Raw genomic sequence first — 22,965 nt, forward strand, 5'->3', positions numbered from 1 at the left:
TTGCCAAAGCCACCAGCAATACTGGTCTGGTTTATCTTCAGACTTCTCAAAGGCACAAATACCTCCGGTGCCGCTGAAACACAAAAGTCTAGTAACTACAAGGAGAGAGTTATGTACTTTCTTAACCATTAGTGAACTTCTTTTCCACTTTATTTTTTTTACAAGATGAACTGTGTGGCAAATAATGCATTTTCCAAAGCTCCTTTGTAAGAGTTACCGGAATATAACTAAATCTGGGGTCCTGACAGATAAAAAGACTAATGACTTACAGTGTTTGTTATTTGTCTTATAAATGATAATTTCCTCTATGTGTAAATATAAATAAAGCAAAATAATGGTTTGATTTTATCCTTTTTAAAGGAAGTGGACCGTTTCTAAAGAACTAAATAAATCAGATTCATCAATGTTGGTCAAGAACTGTAAGTTAGAAAGTAAATTTAGAGACACCAAGGGAAAATACATTTTGTATTACAGTATTGATAGTGGTTTATGAAACAATTTTATTTGTAAAGAAGTGACACATTTATAGGAAAGATTTGGATATTCCCAGAGGAAAAAAAAAAAAAAGGACTGTCTATTAAGCTTAGATCATCTGGGGCTTGGATAGAGCAAGAATATAGTGGCTGTCATTTCAGATATGTCCAGTGTTGAAACTCAGGTAGCATCTGAATGGAGAATATACAGAAGATTTTACAGCCACAGATGCAGAGGATGATTCAAGTTTCATGCTTCCTACTGCAGTTTATGATGACTGGTGGCAGTTCTACCAGCTCAGGAAAAGTTATTGTAGATAGGGATATTCAGGTGAAAGGATGATTTAAGCCTAGCACTCATATTAAGGAGGGTTCTTCCCTAGTCTAGCATATTCTCTTCTTTCCCTCTCCCACAAGCATTTCCCATCATCTTGCACTTTCATGTGGGAATTTACTGTATGGTGGGAAGGAAGAACAGGTGTAGTGCAGTGTATGCATTATAAATCCATTTAATACGTTATGTAAATATACAAGTTTTTTCTATTCTTATTTTTGACTCCTACTGAGGTACTGACGTCAAACTACACAGGCCTATAGGTAATCTACTTCTCATCTTCAGCAAAAGTCTGACAGTCAAATCCAGATTTAAGAGTCCTGATTTGGCCAGTTAGAGAAGTTACAGAAAGAACTCAAAGGAGTATTACAAAAAAGTAAAAATTCTGAAAAATAGGCAAAAAATAATAGGTATGGATCCAACATGTCTTTACACTTAAGAAAATGAAGAACTGATAGCCATTCTAAAAAAACAGAACTCCCAGTTTTGAAAGGCACTATGAAATTTCACTAAGCTACTTCTTAAAAACTGCTTTGTTCATAAAGCACCAGTCCCAGCTAAGCTGCCATCATACACAATGAGTAAAATCAGAGATGCAAAATTTTCTGTGTTTTCATGTTCATTACCTGCTATTTTTCATTTCACTCTTTCCTCCCTGAGTTATGTAACAGAAAAAAGACCTTCTGACCACCCTCGGCTTGATCTCTCAGAAAAGAAAGTGTGATTCATCAGCAGTATATGTTACAGGTAGGTACATTTTTTCCCCTTTCTTAAAAACATTAGCTACATTAAATTCAAATGTATTGTCTTTATTATAAAAAAGACATAACCTATTCTCATGGATTTGACCTGAATGTTTTCATTTATAAAAGAATATCTGTCTAGTATAATGGTAGGTCCTGACTTTTGTTTGTAACAATGTCCATTCTTGAAGTCTTCTCCCCCAGCAAATATTCACCAAATCCAGAAGATGTTCTTTCTTTTGTTTAGTAAGAAAAAAAGGTCTGTCCTATTAGTGATAAACAAAACTGACAGAAATTTGTGTGCACAAATCAAAACTGATCCAAATATTCTGACACTTGAGAGTTGCAGTTAGTCTCTTCCAACAAAAGATGGCACTGCTCAATTTTCTTCAAAACTAATGTCCATTCATTGAATAAATGCTCCTTAAAAAGTTCCCTTGTCTTCGTCTAGAATCTGCAAACTGAGATCAGTATTTGTTATTACTGATGAAGTAATAAATTGGCCTTAGATATTTTTAAAAATATGTACGTTTCCACAAGAAGTCCCAAGTGGAAAAAATTAAGTGCCAATAATTCACAAAATACTCTTGCAACATATTGAAATTCAATTTAGAGTCAATAATTATTTTATGGAAGCAGTTTTTCTACAAACAGGAAATGAAAGGAAAATAGTTTCCAAGGTTCTCTCAGATCTGTCTTTCTGTATGTAACATACACTAGCCATTTAGATATTAATTCAAATGCCTATTGATAAAAGTATGCCTTTTCCTTGAAAGTTTCTGCTTAAATTATGCCTGTACCCAAAAGCAGAGATTTTACTTAAATTTGAGCTTCTCCAACGCGTTACATAAAATTAGATAGCTCTGTATTTTAGGGCTTTCCTAAATTTAAATATAAGTAATAATGCAATGATTATCATAAATCAAAAAATAGGAAGACAATAAGAAACAAATAGAATTTATTTACTGTTAAAAGACGATATAGTCCCCACAGAGAAATTGTAAAATAAATTTGCAACAGGTCTGTCATACCTGTTACCATGACTAAAATGTAAAAAGCAAACAAAAGCCAAACCCAAAACATTAATAATCATCAAAATAATAATACACAAATGTCAGAAAATAATTTAATTAATAATTCAGGAAAAAAATTTACCTCAGCATAATGTAAAAAAACACGAAATCATGCATATTTTTGTCATTATCTTATTTTAATACAATCTGAAGTGTCAAATATATAAAGACAACAGATATTTCCCAAGATACCCAGAGTGCTCTACGTTAAGTGACTCCAAAGAGGTTCTGAAGGGTTTGGATAAAGAGTAAAATTTACTTTCTGTCTTTTGTTTGTTTGTTTGTTTTGTATTTCAGAAGTTGCATTTCACATATTTTTTCAGTCTTCTTTCTGGGTTTATTTTCTAAAAATACTGTCATGCTGTACTTTGAGAAACACCTTTCACGCTCTTTTTCAATCCTTTACACGCTTCCCTCAAAAACAAGGATTTTTTTTTCTTATTTTTGTGTATGAAATAAAATTGCTAAGTGAGAGCCTAAGTTTGTTCAACAAGACAAAACAGAGTTTTTTAGAAAGGAAGAGTCAGATTTTGTTCCAACCATGAGCAACTATTCAGAGCACAGTAAACCCCCCAGAAATAAATGCCCCCCAGTTTTGATGGGCATGACTTTGAATGGGACCAGAAGCAACAGCTATGAAACCTAAATAAAATTAAAAAAAGAAATATGACAAAGCTGAAATCTGTAATTCAAACAAGATTGTGGAAATTTATGATAATGGCTTTACAGCAATTCAAACAATGAAACAATTCAATTTCAGAAGGGCAATAATGAATTTTTTATTGGCAGAAGAGCCCCTAGCTCTTATATGTAGCTCACTAGGTCAGTCTTAGCAGCAAATAGGACAATGATGCATTGATAAAAACCCATCATTATCCTCACTGGGTAGAAAGAAAATGGTGTTTTCACAGGTCTAGGCACATTTTCACAGCAAGAAATCACCTTACCTCATTAAAAATACATTAGTGCTTTGTTTATCTTCTCAGGAAGACGGGGTTTAATGAGATTCATCTTAAATTACTGTTTTGAGAGAAACAGCATATTAGATAGTACACACATATTTCAGTATATATACAGTAAATAAGAAAAAATCTTCAAACAAAGGGAAAAAAACACATAATACACTAAAAATTAAGACAAAGAAATCACTACCTTGTGGCTTTTATTCCTCATTGTGCATGTAGAACTTATTCTAATATGCCAGTCTTGGAGCTGGCAATTTCTCCAGATGTATACACTTAAATAAATTTGACTTTTTTGCCCCATATCTTTTGGTTAGTCTTATGCTCCACAGTGAATTACACAACAACTTTCTCCCAGTTCTGTCTCTGAGCTCTCTGCCCTTCCTATGCTCTGCTTGCACCACTGACGGGTTTTCTCTCTTCAAACACTCATGTCATGGTTGTGTTCATTAGAGCTGGAAATGAAGAGTGTAAGTTCTCAAGGGACATTGCAGGAAACAGTCTTCCCAAGGAACTGGACTTTTTGCTGCCTACTCACCCATGGAGAACTCCGCTGACTCCCATTACAACCCCAGCTGCCAAGTCTTCACCAGAGGAGACCAAACTGGGATTCAACTCATGAAACTCCTATAATTTTATTATATTTCAGGTACTTAAAACATTCATTTTACTGCTAAAAATTGCTTGCAAGAAAAATCAAAATAATATAGAGTAACAAGAGAGCATGAGGAAGAGATTTAATGTGATGATCAAGATTAATGCAAAACTTTAGGAAAAGGTCAATCCTGTGTTGAGAGGGAATAGTAGTAAACTGAAATGCAAACTTTCCCACAATGACTTAAAAATGCATTTGGTTCTTTATAGGCAGGATGTGATTTTTCTGTTGTGATGCTCTATCATGGTTCTACATCAGCAAGTCAAGTGGTACACCAATTTTATGAGATTCATGGTTTGCAGATGTCTTCTCAAAAGTTTACATTCTTTCACAAATGGCATCACAACAATATGCAGTCAAAGAAGTCAAAATTTCACCCAAGTCTTTTTTTTTTTTTAATACGCTAATTTAGATGTACTGAAAATAAAATCCTACTGTTTAATTTTCATTCCTAAAGTGAACATTTTTAACACAATGTGGAGATCGTTAAGGTATTTCAGGTAAAGATACATTGATTTTACACATTCCACAAAAATAATATGCATTAGAGTTTGTGAAAATCTTTGAGACCACCTTAATTTCAAAATATCCAATCATCAATGAAGTTACCTTGCCACATGCCTAAAAATATGTGTTCCTTAAGATGTCAGCAATATCCACATGCTAAAAGGTGAAGCACAATAAAATGTAATAGAAAGCAGATTTGAGAGTATAGTATTGCTGTCTTGCAGCCAAATTCCTTAAACAAACCTATAATCTCTTATCTTCATATTCAGTCATATGTTATGGTACTTTTTGCAGAACCTACTGTAGATATTTTAAAATTTTGAATAAGTCATAGAAACTCCCTTTTGGGCAGTTCGAAGACTGTTACTGCTTGTCACAAGATTCCCAACTCTGTTAACCAAAAATTTCAGACTTGAACATGAGCTATGCGTTCCTTTATGCCGAAATAGCATCAAGCACATGGTCAGAAGAGGGAAAAAAGTAATTATTCTTAGGAAACAATGAGCAGAGTTCTTCCAATAAATCCTTTTGCTCTGAGAAAGATCTATTTCTCAGATCTATCTAAGAAATATTTGTTAAATTAGCAAAGGAAAAGTAATTTTAGTTCTTATCCCATCTACTGCTGCTCCTTAAATTCAGGAGCAGTGCCTCTTTATACTTGGTTTGCAAGAAGCACCTCCTCCTCCTTGCACCATATGTTTTGGCTGGAATACAATAGTTTCTTGTTTCATCAGGAAAGATCTTGGTACACAGTCTGTCCTGCCCCTGATGTTTCCCGACCCTGTCACTGGAATAAATTTCTGTTTGTTTTCCTCTGCCCTATCTCCCAACCCTGTTAAATTCAAACTTTACACACATCATCTAGGTATTTAGAGTAAATTTGGTAAAGGGCTTACCTGTCTAGGACATACATGAGAATTTAGATGCCCATGTCTAAACCCATTGCTTATGTGCTGATACCAGCTGCAGGAAGTCCTTAAACTCATAAGGATCAAAGATCACAATGCCCATTGTATTCCAGCAAATCTGGAAGGAAATAAACTTTGACTGTACTGTGTATTGTTCTTTGTGTATGCATTTTGCATACACATAGAGTCATTGGAGAAAATATGAAAGCAAGGATAAAAATCCAAGACTTCCACTGTCAGGAGCATGTCCCAACCACTAGCTATTGTAATATTCTTAAATAAATTAACCCTGATATGCAAATGAACCAAACCTATAAAAATGTGAAGAACTCGTGACCTGTCGTCCATCTCGGGGTCCATCTTGGCAGTAGCCTCTGGCTCCCCAGGGGGTAGAGTGCACTCCCAGGAGGAGACTCCACTCCCAGTCTCTGACATACGAAAATTGTAGGCACTTGACTACACCTGAATATGTAAGGTTTGGACCATGTTTGTGATAAAGTCAAGAGTCTAATAAGAGACCATAAGTAGAAAAAGTTTTCCAAGTTCAAGGAAAAAAAGTAATTTGATTTGTCCAATATGAGACATTCTAACTGTGTTCTACAAGAATATTTGACTTGTAGAATAGAAATACTATAGTAGGAATTCTGTATTCCTACTAGGAACAGTATAAAGAAATATTAGAAAATTTCTGATGCAAAATGCGTTCCTCATCCTTTCAACTTATATAATGAAAAAAATTTACCTGGTTTGCTAAAAATCAAAGTCAACACTGTTTAGTTTCAAACGTATTAGTATCATATAAAAGCTTTTTATCACTAGAAGGTTCCTGAGCACTTAATTTATAGTTCATTTATAGTGAATAGAATGTTCTTTCAAGTTTAGGTTAATTTAATGGAGCTAGGAGTTTCTTTAATAAAACAATTTTAATTGCTCCAGTATTTCTTTAAAACATTGTGCTGTCTAACGTTCTTGGACACAAACCAGAAATATTAATAGTATAATACTATTTAAAATAGTATGAAAAAATAAATACAGTCTTCTTCCATCCTCTTAAACTTTTTTAAAATAAATTATATCAAAAGTAATATAGAAGTACAATATTTAGATTGTAATATGCAAAAAAAATCAATTTCTAGTGGTCACTTGCAACGGGCAATTAGGAGTCAGTCTCTACTTCCATTAAATGCAATCTCCATGTGGTAAATTCATAACTTTTTCTTGTAAAATAAGGCAACCTTAAGAGTTTGGAAGTCTCAACAAATTATGTGATTCTGATTTCTATGTGGTTGAAGAGAAATACAACGTTTATTTTTACATTTTCTAAAGGTTTACATCATTACACTTAAAAAGTTACAGTATTTCATCACCTCATCACTTTCGAATATTTTAAAATCTGTCTGCATTCATTTAGTTCTATGTTATGACTTCTCTTATATTCCTGAATATAGAGTGTTGACTTCTGTCATCTGAAAATGACCTTGAAAAAAAAGGATTAGATAGATAGATAGATAGATAGATGACATATCCATAAAGGAGGTATATAGGAAAGGCCTTGAAAGTATGTAAAACATCAAGTTCATATTTTGTGGTTTCAAAAAATTACTCCTGTAGTTTTGAAGATATTTGAAGCTAGACTGTGACTTTCAGGCTGTATGAATGTAAAGAATTCATTGGAAAGCAAATAAATGCTCTATTTGTTATTTCTGCTTTGGCAGTACCATTTCCCCGATCATTATGGCTATAAAACTGGCTCTTTCCCAGCATAAAAAGAATAAGGTTTTATTATTCCAGCATAGCTTTTAAATGAATGACATGTTAGGTAGATTGTCTCATACCCAACCTGCCATTTTGGAGCTTTTTAGGAGAAAGGAATTAGATGGCCCTTCTTTTAGGTGTGTAAGGGTATAATCATGTTAAAGATACTGTCTTACATGCATGATTTTTTTTTTTTACTTGGATTTTTTGATTCTCTGACTGTATGACTTGAAATAACCTTTCTCTTCTCTTTTTTACACTTCACTTATCATATGGAAAACATATTGTGTAGTGGTTTTTTATGTTGCCTTTTCATTTAACTGGCACCTGTTTCTAATTTCAGTAGTGGGGATTATAAACGGCTAAAAAAACTTAAGCAGATGTGAATTTCATTTTCATGGTGAGAAGGCAAACCTGGTCCAGACATGCAATAAAATTCCAAGTGCAGCAATGGTCATTCTTTCCTTTCTGGTCCATCTGATCTTTGAAAGGGATGTTTTGCAGTGGATTTTGTACATTCTCTTTCAAACTCATTCAAAGTACACGTTTTTGAAGACTAATTTGTTCAAGTCCATGTTAACATGTTTCTTTGTATAGGGTTAGGTAATGAATAAAACTCAAGAAAATACTTTAGTTGTTGACATAGAAGGGATATCTAGGTGATTTTTTTTGTGACCCCAGAATGAAGCAAAATAACTAAAGAGGCATAAAAATTCCATGTATTTAAGGACAAAGAATTAAATTCCTTGTTCAGTAATACACATTTCATCTAGTACACTTAAAAGTCCTGTTTGTAAAGAAAATCAGGCCTAGCAGTTTTAGTGAGGTTTTAATTTTATAATTGTTTTCTTAGCATTGTCCTGTGGATGGTCTGAGAATTAAAACAACAGTGTGCTATTTTGTAAGCAAACCAATGAGAGATTCCAAGTCAGAACCACAGCTTAATAGGAAAAGTAAAATAAATGCAATAGTACAGAAACACTGGCTTAAACTGACAGAGTCAGGACACGACACACGACACCCTGTTGGTCAGAGTGGTGGTAGCAGTCCAATTAAATGGTGGCTGCAGTCCTGTTGGAGTGATGGATGTGGTCCTGCCAAATTGGTGATCCTGTCGTAAAGTCTGGTCCTTTTCTGGAGGTCCAGTGGTGATTATGAAGCTCTTCTCCTCTGGGAATCCAGTGGGTAGTGCCCCCATGGTGTTCCAAACCTCAGATTATAACCAGGTAGGAATGCTTGGTTCTTCCCCCTGGGCAGAGCATCTCACAATGGGATGATGTAATTTTGTGAGTCATGCAGTGAGACTTGATGGCCCATTAGCAGAAGATATCCCCCAGAGGGAATTATCAGGGATGTGTCATGGAAGAGATAAAGAACCCTGCCCCACCTGGTTTTAACAGCTTATGAAGATGGTGATAGAATACATACTTTTGGTTAGACCTTACATTGTAATCTAAGACAAACAGTCCAATAACTAACTCTGATCTAGACTCAATTTCAAACTGTGTTTCTTCCATAGACTTCCCATGACTGACACACCTTTCTATCTAGTTTAGAACTCTAAGTCTAAAAATAAGAAAAATTATTTTTTGGCATATCTGGTTAGAGGTTATCTTTTTGCAGTGCCATACTGACCAGAGCTCACACGAGGAATATTTTGTACTGCAATGGTAACAGATTTCTGTCCTGGTGATTAGTCTTTAATGTTAAGACACATTTTCATATATATTGGGGTAAATAACATGAAAGAATGGGTTTTTATGGTTTGTTTGCCTCCCTTATCATCCACAACTTCAAGAAAAAATATCCAAGAGGTACCAGCTGGGAAAATATGGGGTTACTAGGCTTCATAATTCCACGTTACCGTTTTTCTTGTTCTCCTGTCTACCCTGCCATTATTCATCTGCACGTATATCAAAATGTTGCAGGGTCCTCGCTATACAGATTTTCTTTCTGCTTTTAAACATTATGCTTGCTCACATCTTCAATGCTGCAAAGATCACCCAATAGGATTAAAAATTCTTGATGGGTGAAACTCCTTTTCATGAACAAAATACAAATGCCAGTATAGGAATTTTGCCTAAGATGTTATGTGAGTCGTCCTCAAACTCGTGATTTAAAACAACAGAAGTGCTTTTTTATAATTCATAAATGTTTTTTTTTCAAAATATACTCTTATTTCACAAACTGTCTAATTCTGATGACAGTTTTCTCTTCTGGGGCACAAGGGTGGGCATGTAACCCTAAAGATCAGTACTTGCTTCAAATGAAAACTGGGACCAAGCAAGCTTCAACTGTGCAGAGTTATCTGTGTGCAGGGCTTGACGGATTGAAGCTTTGGCTTATGATGAATATGGCTGAGAACAACTATGGTGGGATATAGGATGCAGTGGTGAGCAGCCCATTTCCTGTTATCAGACAATTTCAGGAGACAAAATCATGTGGAACTAGGTGAAAACAAACTAGCTCACTGGACTTTCTTCCCTGTTTTGTTTCATGGGGGTGATTAATGGCATTTAATGATAGTTGTGTGAACCACAGTGAAACACCTCTGGGCGTGCTGCTGGGATAAGGGTGGTATGTATGTTGAATAAAATGCTCTGGTGGTTTAAAACCCAGCTGTAAAATTACACATCACTCAAGCTGCTCCTTTGGCTCCCTCCCCTTCTGATAATGAAGGAACAATAAGGAGAGATTATAAATTGGAATAACAATTTACTACAATCACAAAAACCACAGCACTACCCATAGCAAAAACCATGCAAAAGAGAAAGGGCATTCACCACAGGGAACCAAAAACCAATGCCCAAAAATAGTGGTACCCACACAGTCTCCAGACTAAAGGCAATAGGGTGAGGAGAGCCCTCGCAGCCTGATGCTTCTTCCCCCAAATCTGAAAAACAGAAAAGAACCAGGAAAAAACAGCCTCTTTGGGGTTGGGTTTCTCTGTCAGGGCATGCCTGGCTGGGTTTGGCAGTGTTCGCCCAGCAGAACTTGGGCCCAACTACGCGGCCCAGGCTCTCCCAGCAGGGCTCCTCGTGCACAGTGGCAGTGCCAGACCTCCAGTGCTGGCACTGGACACTCCCCAGTGCGCAGTGGCAACACCAGACCTCCAGTGCTGGCACTGGACACTCCCCAGTGCGCAGTAGCAGTGCCGGACCTCTCCAGTGCTGGCACTGGACACTCCCCAGTACGCAGTGGCAGTGCCAGACCTCTCCAGTGCTGGCACTGGACACTGCCCGGTGTGGTCGCAGCATGGTCCTGAATGCTCTCCCAAGACAGACAGGCAGGATGTCCTCTCTCCCAGTTCTGGTGCTGGCCTTTTCCTGCCCCCAGTGATGACATGGATGGTATGGAATTAAACCGTGCTAGAAACTCCACACCCCTATTTCTCTGTTCCCAGAAGAAATGCCCCAGGACAAACTGAAATAGCTCTAGATACTTGATTTCAACAATCAGTAGAGATTCAGTACAATGCCTCACAAGGAAATGTGCAGTGCTGTTGAAAAGACACGTCTAGAGCTTACAATATCAATTGCATCTTATGATTAAGGTTTGCAAATGAAATTGCACAAAAGAAGTTCCTTTGTCACAAGTATGTAAAATTTCTTTCTATTATTACAAACAGCATTGTTACTAGTAAGGAAAGGAGTGGAAATAAGAGACACAGTTGAATTGCTCCCTATTTTAATTGTACATGTGAAACTACTGTCCACGACAAATTTTACTTGATATACTTGATATTGGTATTCTCTACAGCTTCATATAGGTTCTTCATATAGGTTCTTCATTTGAGCTGAAGGTAATAGGCAAAAAAGAAATATCTGCATCTGCATATTTACAAGTCCCTTTCTTTCTCTCTTATTCAGACTACGCATTCACAGTCTGCTCCAGAAGCATTCTTGATGGTTTGTTCCTTTGTTCTCTTTCATAACTCTTTGGTGCAAGGGCTTGTTATGTTAATGACATTTACTGATAAGCCTCCACACTAGAAACAAATTGCTCCAGTCCCTCCCTAAGACTGCCAAGAGAACAGAGCCAAAGTAGGAGAACAAGAGGAAGTCTGCTTCTGGACCATTTTCCTTGGAAGTTCGCAGTTCATGCCATGATCCTGTGGCTCAAATCTTTGTAGATTACCTAAGAGTGTAAAGGTACTTTGTAAACCCTTCTATATAAAGCTGAAATGTATTAGAGCCCTCTGATTTTCTTGAGCATAATTCAATGCAGACTATACCTAAAATATAAAATGCTCATGTAAGATTAATGTATCTTTTTTTTAATGGTCCCTTATTAGAGCTCTATATAAATCAAAAAGTCAGTGGTAACATCTTGCTGGCCAGTAACTTTTAGTAACAGCAGAATAACTGTGTCTACAAAATAGAACACTTTTAGATCTATTAATCATCAGGCAGTAAATTTGAGTGTAGCAAATAAATATATTGTGAAGAAATGTGGGGTTAGGTCCCTTTCTCCTGTAATAGAGCAAAGGAATATCCTCTAAGGCAATAAAACATCACTGAATCTTTTTTTAAAGGACTTGTATCACTGTAAAACACACTGAAAAGTAACTTATTGATAAATCCACAAACTTGCCAGTATTTACTCACATCCTTTCAAGGTCTTTTACAGACAATGTAGTGTCAACAGTGGATTTTAACAACACTGAAGAAATGCTGTCAGAAATCAAATATGTCTTTGACAAACTCTTTTTCTGAAGTAATCTCAATGACATATCATCTTGCTTTGCTTGTCCAGCTCAAGAACAACTCTCTATTTGATCTCAAGTGAACTTTTTTGGCAGAGGAAATTGAATTTAATCTATTAGGTAAGTAGTTAAGAATCTCTGAAAGATGGTGTTTTATTTGCTTATATAAAGAGTCACTATGGTTTTGATTTGCTGTTATCATTTTTTTCTTATGTTATACCCATTCTTTCAGTTCTAGGAAAGTACTGGACTAATCTGTGACTAGTTTATGATTGATCAACAAACCTGATAACATGGGAGAAGACTCAGGGGATATGGAGGAAGGTGAGATGGTCATGGAGCTCAAGGAAAAATGGAAGGAGTGAGTGACCCTAACAGGAAATTGTACTTAGCTCAACACTAAGGGAACCAGAGGGTGGCCTTATTTCAATTGAATGGAACTGGTTGTGTGAATGTTTCTGTCTGAGCTTATCAAGAGTGTGAGTTAGCACACTCACATGGGAAAGTATATACATGTCTCAAACCACTTGTATTGTGGTTCATCTGTCTGGTGCAATTTCTGTGTTCTATGAAGAATAATTTGCTCATGTATTATGATTTTGGTATGTTGTGGTATCACTCTGCTAAATCAAAATCCTGTATAATGTCAAGCACCTAGAAACAAGAAAATCCTTAATATTCAAGCCTCCATGTGTGAAATGACTTGAAGAACCTGGTTAGAGAATCCTGGAGACTGACAAGAGTTAGAATAGCTATTTACCTCTTTTATAGTAAGACTTAGACTATTACCTGAAAAACGGGGGGGAGGGGAGTTTGCTTCGGTATGATTAATTCCACAGAGAACTCTATTGTTCTCCTTTTTGGTTAAAGGCTACCATACTGATCTCTGTTTAGCTGGAATTAGCCTTCAAGTTGTGTGTAGAAGACAGGCAGACCATGCTAAGTGCTACATGAATCACAGTTCTTCATTTGATTGCAACATTTTTAGGCATACTATTAAAAAATGTCAGATTTGGAAACCTTTCATTTGACATTTATCTGAAAAACCATAATGTAACTGTATTTAAATGTCAAATGAGAATAAAGCTGTATTCTTATCTGTATAAATATCAAATGAATGGTTGTTTCCTCTGATATTTGGGGTTCTGAAAGGGTAGAGGTCAACTGAGGTGCATCCCCTGACAAAAGTTGATATTACAGAATTCTAAAGCAATACCTCACACCTGTACCTTGAGATTTGTTTCCCTGACTGCTTAAGATAGTGACGTAGGAACAGAATCCTTCTGAGGCAGCTGTACCCAGAGCCGACATAGCACTGGAATATGAAATACTCTTATTTCCTTCCCCAAATTCTGCTTGCACATGACATGATTTGGAGAAGGGAGATGAACTCAGGTATGTCACTTTCCAGGTGAGCACTCAAATCACTAAATTATTTTATGTTTTATAGTATATATCAGTTTCACACTCACTGAAATAGTACAGCAAAACAGAGTCAAAAATGAAGTATATTTGAATAGGGCCAGGAGAGATATAAATTAATATATCTAAATTGTGCATACCCCTCAACTAACAGGTCTGCTTTTTCTCAGGTACCAGCAGAACAGAATTTTTGTTAGACACCCCATATTGAAGAACATTGACTGCATTATGAGTAATCGAAAATTATTACATTAATAACTAAATGGATCTCAAAAAAAAATGCAAATTTGTTCTTCAATACCTAAATAGGTCTAAAAGTCAGCTTGTCCATGTATAAAAAGAATCACCAAATCATAGAATCATTTAGGTTGGAAAAGGCCTCTGAGATCATCACGTCCAACTTTTGACTGACCATTACCTTGTCAACTTAGACCATGGCATTAAATGCCACATCCAGCCTTTTCTTAAACACCTCCAGGGATGGTTGCTCCACTACCTTCCTGGGCAGTCCATCCCAATGTTTAACAACCCGTATTGTGAAGAAATTCCTTGCAATGTCCAGCCTGAACCTCCCCTGGTGCAACTTGAGACTATGTCCTCTTGTCCTGTGACTGGTTGTCTGGGAGAAGAGGTCAAACCCCATCATGCTGCAGCGTCCTCTGAGATAGTAGTAGAGAATGTAGAAGTCTGCCCCGAGCCTCCTCTTCTCCAAGTTAAACAGCCACAGCTCCCTCAGCTGCTCCTCACAGGTAGACTCCCTGTAGACCCTTTCCCATTTCTGTTGCCCTTCTCTGGACTTGCTCCAGCTCTCTTGAAGACTCAAGGTGAGGCCTCACCAGTGCCAAGTACAGAGGGACAATCATTTTTGTAGTCCTGCTGGCCACACAGTCTATCCAAAATATAAATACAACTATAGCATAACCAAACTGCTAAGAAGAAAATAAATCAAAAGGACCATTGTCCATAAATGCATACAGTATTCCCAAGTAAGATCCTAAATATATTGGTAGAATTCCTAATGCTATTATAAATCTGGAATTGTTGAGATTTACAACTCCAGTTGCTGATTCTTTTACGTATTCTAAGTGCAGACTCTGAAATTTAAACATTATAAAAACTGCTATTTGCAACACCTGTTTCAAGTACATTAGCATGCTATAATTATATAGTTACGGCATTAAAAGAAAGCAGAGTTCAGGAAAAAGGCTGCCATATTATCTCATTCCCACTGGAGGAAAAACAAAAGAAAAACAAACCAACAAAAATTCCCTCCTCGCCTACCTGGCAGGTAAATCACAGCATGCCTTTCCTACACACCCCCACCAAAAAAAAAAATTTAAAATCCCAGACTTCAACAAGTCTTCCAGGAAAATACCTTAACATGCCAAGGCACCCTCTGTTGCGTGCCCTGTGTAGCAGTCCTTTTACCTATCCATAGCACTACCCTAGAAAAATGTTTTAAACATGAATACTCTGCCATAGTCGGTTCCTTAGCACTTTCTTCGGAGATTTAGTGCTGTGAACAATCACCTTAAGCATGTCCTTTCTGTACCATCTTCTTTGCCATTCAGTCATCAGGAAACAGGATTCTTTTTATATTGCAGGGACTACATTGTCTGGAAAGCCACTATACACACTTTGGAGTCTACAACACTTGTCTTGAGCATCCAGAGCTAAAGCAGGGCTCTCCCTGCAGCCTGCATGCAGCAAGTTGCATCTTCGCTCTAGGTTGTGCCAGGAAGTTAGTCCTGAGAATCCCTACTCAGGGATCCTTACCTGTCCCCAAGATAGCATAAGCATTAAACCAAGCAAGGTATTCCACTAGGTGACAAGGAACCTAAAATCCAGTTATGTAATGCTGCCTAGAGATTCCCAAAGCTGTTTGTAATTTCTTAACGTGACTTAATTTTCTTTACCAAAAAAAAAAGGTTTTTCTTAATTTCACTGAAATTCTACTCCTGCACAAGCAATAGAGTTTAGATTGGATTCATATAGTCAGTAAGTACCTTATACTATACTTTCCAAGTAAGCAGTGAGTAAGAATGACATAGAAGGGCCTATATATGAGCTGGAGTCTCTTCTTCCCCAGAAGATATATAGTCAATTCAACTTCTTTCTCTATTCCACTCTGCAAACACAAGAAGATGTGTGAAATGAACAAAGTATGTGTATATAAGCATGATGGGTAAAGAGTGTTGATGTTGAACCTGAAATGAAACTAAGGAAAGCATATGAAGTGTGAAACATATGGCAATGCATATGTATGAAGTTTGGATCAGGATATGCATCACAAAATAGTAATAGGTTTTTATTCTGGGAGAAGAGAGTGATAAATCAAAGGGGAATGAGAACCTCACACTAAAAACAAGAGAAGTTGGAATCTCCTTCCTCTTAGCTGTTTGGCATTTCCTCTTGAAAGAAGCGGAGGAAGTATTTAAATATTTTATAACCTTCATTACTGGAACATACATCTCTTTATTACATTTTTGGAAGCATGTGTTCTATTTGAAATCAGTATGGATATATAAATATTTTTAGGAGATGATTATTCTCTGTATGTAGGTGGAGAAGAACATCGAATTAGTGAGATCTTGCTTTCATGAGTAACAGAGCAGCTGGCATTACCCCTCCTTTCCCTCCGCCTCCCTGGCCAAGGGAAAACACCTCATATCCTCAACTTTAATTCCCAAAATAAAACAAGAAATGGCTTTGGCTTTCCTCTTTCAGTCTTTTTCTCCAGGTAATATTGAAATTCCATCTGCTATGTTTGCAATTCCTTTACCAGGTCATTGTTGAAGTGGAAAGTGAAAAAAGAATGACGTAAGACTATCACAGAACTGTAGAAAACAGAAGTTCTAGTCTACTTTCCTGTCTAAATATCTGATTTGTTATCAAAGACATTTAGTCATAGAGACTCAAAAGTGTTACCTAATCTTCTGTATGCTTTACAAATAAGCATCCAGGTTCAGATGCCTAACAGGAGGAGCAGGTCCTCTTTATCTAGCTTGTGAAGCTCAGACCATACAACCCTGAAGATTAGGTACAAATGCCAGTCTATGGCAACTCAGTGCCCTCTGGTCTTCCTCCTCTGTATTCAGACAGTGCAGGTGGAAATGAAAATGTCCACTGCTGTTGCTGAAAAAAGAATATTCTCCTCAGTACCGGTATGATATAAACTTTGAAAGGGCTCAAGTCCAAGAAAGCTACTCAAGAACATTATTTGGAAAATTCTTCCAAGACTTCTTTATCCCTTCTCTGTATTGAGATGTGGCAACAGAACAGCACCGGAGATACTATGGCTCTAGTTTAGTCAGCTGAAGCCTTGCTATTTTTAAATCTCTTTTTTTCCATATATTTATTTTTAGGCATTCAACAAAGTTCAAAGTTCATGTGACTCAGTAGACCTGTTCAATTTGCCTGTGTACTGTCTTCCTGACTGCATATTTTGTTTGCTTATGTTAAAAGAACCAGATTTGATGGAACAGCACTGAACTGTTACACCTGAAAATCTGGCCCAACATCTTCTCTAAGGAACCACTACAGAAACATACCAACTTTTTAGAAAATCACGGACTCCTTCTCTCATTCTTGCTTGTGGATAAGAGAAAAGGACAATTGCTTAAATATACCAGGAAAAAAAATATATATTCAATATACAGAAAAGGTTTGAGACAGGATGAAGTTGAAAGTAGAATATAATCAAGCAATAAAAATAATATCATTCTATTATATTCAGCAAACTAATTTTACTAGAAGTCTGTGACTTCTGAAGTGAAGTATCCATACTAAAACTGATCACGTTTGAAACTGCAGTGTATTTTCTAACTGCTTATGTTAACACATAATTCAAAACATTTGGATTTTTTTTTTCCAAAGGTTAACTGAACATAATTAAGGCAAATAGAGATAGCCATTGAGTACTCCATTTGAAAACAGATAAACATATTTATCTGTAATTTAACAGACTGGGAACAATTTTGCTGTATTCTTACATTTCACATAAAAGCCTTAACATTAAATATAATCATAAATGAAATTTAAAACTGGATCCAACCATTAGACAAATATGTAATATAAAATTTCTACATTTCTCATCTATTTTCAGAAAGATCAGCTTCCTTCAGAATGATGAATCTCATTTTTGAATGTATGCTGTATGCTTTGGAGTTCTGATGCAGCTTTTGCATTGGTTCCTTGTAAAGACTGGGGCAATATACAAATTTTTAATCAAGAACAATGTTTGGAATTTTCAGTGCTGTCATATTCACTGCTCTTTGAAATACATGCTTGGATAGTAGCCATGGAAATCTGCAGATTGTGAACTGCTTCAATATGTGCTCTTAAAAGTCTCTAACACTTGTGTGTCTGCTTATTCTCAGTTAACAAACAATAAAATGGTAGGATTCAGATTAAATAATCATTTCAGATTTGCTTTACTCTTCTCAGTAACTTACTGGTTAAATATGTAGTACTCGCTTCTTATGCCTTTCCAGCATTTTCACAGTAGCTAGTCTGGCCATTCCTACTGTCTCCACTTTCTAGTATGTTGCCTCCGAGGTAAAAAAAAAAAACCCCAAACAGACAAAATCCAAAACCTTGGCTACAATACATAATGAACAAAAGTATATTAATTATACTTTTTTTTTTCTCATTTGTTTGCACTACACCAAGCCTGTTATTCTCATGTGTAATCCTAAAACATCTGGAGGTAAGGTACATGACTTCCATATTCGTACAGCCCACAACACAATAGGAATCAGACACTGATTAAGCTCTAATGTCATGTAAGTACTTTATCATTGTCATCCATACTAAACAAATACATTTGCTTGAAACTAAGCATGTTGAATGAGCAACCATTAATAGAACATTTTACTTCACTGATAACTGGCATGCTAACAAAATGACACTGATATAAATCTGGAATGATCCTATTATTTTGAGTGGAGTTAATCATGACTGATATAAATATTAACTGAAAACAACAATGTCCAGAATCCACAGGGAAAACAATAGCATAAATGTATTTTAGATATGCATATTTATTTTGCCCAGGTTGTGGAACAGACTCAAGGCAATTCTCTAGAATGTGAAGCCCTCTGATAATCCTGTACCACAATTTACTTCAATTTTAGAATAGTTATTTACTGCCTTTCTGCAGATGCACATGTTAATCAAGTTGATTTAGATGAATATATTATTTATAAACCCACACTACTAAAAGGTCATGAACTGCAAATTTCTTGTGATTTTGATTCCAAACTATTTATTAGATATGGTACAATAGAGCTGGCTGGTTGTGGGAGAATTGTCACTTTCTGGTCATTTTAATCCAATTATGAAGTATGTACATACAGAACATTCCAAAATAGTATCGCTGTCGCTATGACTGCATTTCATTTTTGTCTCCGTATCGTTGGATTTAGTATTACATTAAATGAATTGCATCAAACTTTTGTTTCTTTTTCTATGCTCTTTTAAGGCAGTCTAGGAATTTCCTGATAAAGTTGAGTTAGAGCAGTAAGTACAGATTTTCCTGAGTGTCCCACAGACACGTAAGTCATTTGGTTCATATGTGGGTGGTCTTTGACTTATTCAGCTAGCTCTGTTATAGACTCGCAAACACATCCAACACAATTAAATAGATGCACAGTATGGTCTTTACAAAATATCATTCAGCCATGTATCCTGCAACAAGCAATTACAAGTCATCTTCAGGGCATTGATTTATTTCTCATTGCCCTACCAATTTAATGACCTTATGATTTATACTGATTATGGAAGTCTCTCCTTGGCAAGCAAAGTAATTATCCATCAATCTCAAATTCTTTAAGGGAAGAAAAATGTTTATTTTCTGTCTGCATAATAAGTTTTATGTCATTTTTAATGTCATGACTCCCACATGCACTGAAGATATATGTAGTAACTTCTAATGTCTCACAGAATGTCAATTGTAAATGCAATTTGACAACAGGCTTAGCTTCCATTGTCTGATTGTTTGGCATTATATAATGAAGGTGGTTAAGTCGTCTGCTTGGAAATGCATGCATTATCCTAGGATAAAACAATGAACAAATTCTGTGGTGCAGTTATGAGGCCCCGCAGAAAATGCTCAGTAAGAAAAATAAAAACATTTTAAGTACATTTAAATAGCAACTGTACAAATAGAGCTTGAGGAGCAACAGGTCAGATCACACCTCAGCACAAAAGGGTGAAGCACATGACCTGTCAGTGTCCCTTCTGCTACTGTTTTTCTGTAATTGTTGGACTTAGAGTAAGGATTAGAGTTTACTGTGTGTAAGTTTATTATGTAAGGAAATAGGGTTTATTTGAATTTTAATAGGAAAAACTTACGTAGGATTGCATTGGTTGCCACACTAAAATGTCCTATGTGGTCTTCTGGAGAGATCATATATTTAGTTATTTATGGCTTGTTTGTTCTTTCTACTGTAGAACTTGCAAACTGAAAAGTTCTGAAAACCTGAGGACCAAGGAGAGGCTAACATCCAAGGAAACTGAGTCTTACAAGGTATACCACTGCGTTCCCCATATTTTACTCTTTCTCAGCCTTATTCTTCAAAGATTATTCACACACAGTAGTCCAAATCACTGCCGATGTCACGTTACTGTTTATTTTCATCTTTTTTATTATCTTCTCCCAGTCTTTAGAGATTGGCTGACATGCGTCCTCTATTAATAACTTTTGTATTTTAAGAGCCACAGCAGAGCAGCTATGTAAAATGATGAAGTTCACTCCACACATTTTACGTTGGATGGGAAGACTCACTATTCACAAGAGTTAGGATAGATGGAAATGATAGTTCAAGTTGGGCACAGAAATTAAGACAGCCAGGTTCCAATATGCCCAACATACAGCCTTAGTGATCCAAGCAAGACTCTAAAATTACTCCTGTCCATGCATTCAAGTTACTTGAAACAAAATTTTTCCACTATAGGCCAAGAGATTTTAGATTTTACAGCCAATCCTCTGTTCTTTACCCATTTGATTCTCATGAAAATCTAGACAAACCACCAAACTCTTGTTCTCCCTAAAATCTGGAATTACACATTTTTAAGTTAATGTCACCAGAAATTACATACAACTCCTAAGTCCTGAAAAGGAAAACCTTCATGCTATCTTAATGCAACACTACATGTCATTTGACTGGCCTGGCACAAAGATGACACAAGTGGCTCCTACCACACCTTTTGTTACAGAAAAAAACACTTATTTTTCTTCCTAAGAGCCTAGGATAGGATTTTATTTTTCCCTAAAAAAAAAAAAAAAAATTGTTCTTAACTAGGAATGAGACCAAAATAAAATTTCAGAATTAAACTACTTCCTCCCATGCAAAATTGTTTAGGTACAGCAGAAGACCAACCCTGATTTTTTTTTCTCACATTCTCAACAGTACTAATTTCAAATACCTAAACAAATCCAACAGCAAGTCAAGTGGATGGGCAAGTATCTGCACCATGTAGTCTCGTTTGTGGTAGACTACCCACATTCATAGATTGGCTTTGGATTTCACCATTCTCTGGTCCCCAGGTGGTGCTATTATTATTATTATTATTATTATTATTATAGCACAGTTCTACAATTTCAGAGTGTCTGTGATAACACAATGGCTCCATGGCAGCCTTCCAGAGAGATTGATTATATACCACAAAACTGAGGTGACAGAAAGGACTGAGGGACTGTCATGAGGGGGCATTTGAGGGTACTAAACACTCTGGGATTTTTTTTTTAAGAATGTGTAGGTAGAGGAAGCTAAATTTGATGCACTGATTCGATTCATCCTGCTTTTTTGGGAGCACTCCAATTCCAGCTTTTGAATGATCCACAGAAAACCAAGGGATGCTTGAGGGTGCTTCTGATCCATCAGCAGCAGTTTAGATAATCCATATGTAACAGGATCTAAAACACAAATAGGATATATCTCAATTCAAAAATTTTTATTTCCCACTTATATCCTTAGCATACACTGTGACAAAATGTCTAGCTCCAGGAAAATATTGCAATATTAAGAACAACAGCTTTGAATCAGGCCAAAAGAAAGCATAGAAACAGACACGATGGGACAGAAAATAAATGTGGACTGAAATACAAAAAATAGGGGTGCTGCAAATCATTTCCAATTTTATTGAATTAAATTTCATCCATCAAACTATATATAATTTTCGAGCAAATTAGTTTGTTGTTCACATAAAGTTTCTCAATTTTAAGCATTTAGCATTGAGGAATAAGTATGGAAAAATCAATATAGAACAGAGGATGCTGACAGATTGCAAGCCACTGTGTTAATTGGAGTTTTTCCAGTGGAGTCAGGTGACTTCATTTCAATATTTATCTCATTGGGCCAGCTTAAACCCAAAAGTTTCCATGGCTGTTTAACAAACTTGCATTTTAATACAGCTAGTTGCAAGAACATGTATGCATGAACTACAATTATACACCTTGTTCACACAATGCATGCAGATAGATGCCTTTTCAAGGCATGGATCTGTATATATAACACTTCTGCGGTTACCATTACTCACAAAGTGATGCTTTGCTAAGATATTTAATTTAATTTTGACACTTGTAATATGAAGACAACTGATTAGGATCAATGATGTAGCATCTTGTGGGATTAGCAGACTACTGCGTTTAATTTTGATCGCCACTTTTCAAATGAAATACAAATTAAAATGAAGCCACAAGAATGATGCTGCAATTTGAAAATAAAGACTTTCGTCACAGATTTCATCACTGAGAAGAAAGACGGGAGAGTTTCATCCAAGTTCATAAGTATCCCTATGCTTGAGACTTCTAATCTGACAGACAAGAAACTGAGAAAAGAACTCACAAATTTTATTATGGGAATTTACTTTTGTCACACCTCTGTTCTGTTTCGGCTTATTTCCCTGCAGTGTAGCTTGTAGAACACAATGTCTGCTGCTTCCTCTGCAGTTTCAGCTCATAACTCAGAACCTTAGCTTAATATCTACTTTTATGAGTCAGTCAAGATAAAATGTCAGTTTGGACTGCACTGGCTAAGATGGTATGCACATTCTGACTATATAGCTGGGAGCAAAGCCTTCAGAAAAAAAAAAAAAAGGATCAGGGTGAATAAGCGGCACTGGGAATGGCTTGAAGGTCTGAGGCAAGATTTGCCAGTTACCCTGGTATGATCCTTGATATGTGTCATGGAAGCAGCAAGTAAGTAAAGGTATTTTAGTGTGATATTGTAGAAGGAGCATTTTATAAGCAAAATCTATTGTAGGTTTGTGAAAACAACTGCTAGGTAGACTGAAAGTAGATGGAATTACCGATTTTTGCACACAAGATAGCACAGCCTTCTTGGAAAACAAATATTATGTCATGCAAAGATTTCATTCTGAATTTTTTTTCTAGATGCCAAATATTTTTTACTCCTTCTAAATTA

The 22,965-nt window shown here is 36.2% G+C and overlaps 1 long non-coding RNA gene across 12 annotated transcripts in view; it reads left to right on the forward strand.

Annotated features, from left to right (window-relative positions):
• LOC125327995 overlaps positions 1-22,965 on the forward strand; it is a 120,536-nt gene that overhangs the window by 78,141 nt on the left and 19,430 nt on the right. For 5 of the 12 annotated variants that reach the window (XR_007204480.1, XR_007204481.1, XR_007204486.1 and 2 more), the window contains 4 exons: positions 1,468-1,554; positions 4,039-4,234; positions 12,166-12,235; positions 12,348-13,487. This is a non-coding gene — a long non-coding RNA (uncharacterized LOC125327995). Of the gene's footprint in view, positions 1-1,467; positions 1,555-2,920; positions 4,235-12,165; positions 12,236-12,347; positions 13,488-17,642; positions 18,141-19,019; positions 19,058-19,990; positions 20,067-22,965 lie in introns of those variants that run through there. The other 7 variants (XR_007204490.1, XR_007204485.1, XR_007204483.1 and 4 more) reach the window with 5 other exon arrangements.

The sequence above is a fragment of the Corvus hawaiiensis genome, chromosome 6, assembly GCF_020740725.1.
Source record: "Corvus hawaiiensis isolate bCorHaw1 chromosome 6, bCorHaw1.pri.cur, whole genome shotgun sequence".
Classification (NCBI taxonomy): domain Eukaryota; kingdom Metazoa; phylum Chordata; class Aves; order Passeriformes; family Corvidae; genus Corvus; species Corvus hawaiiensis.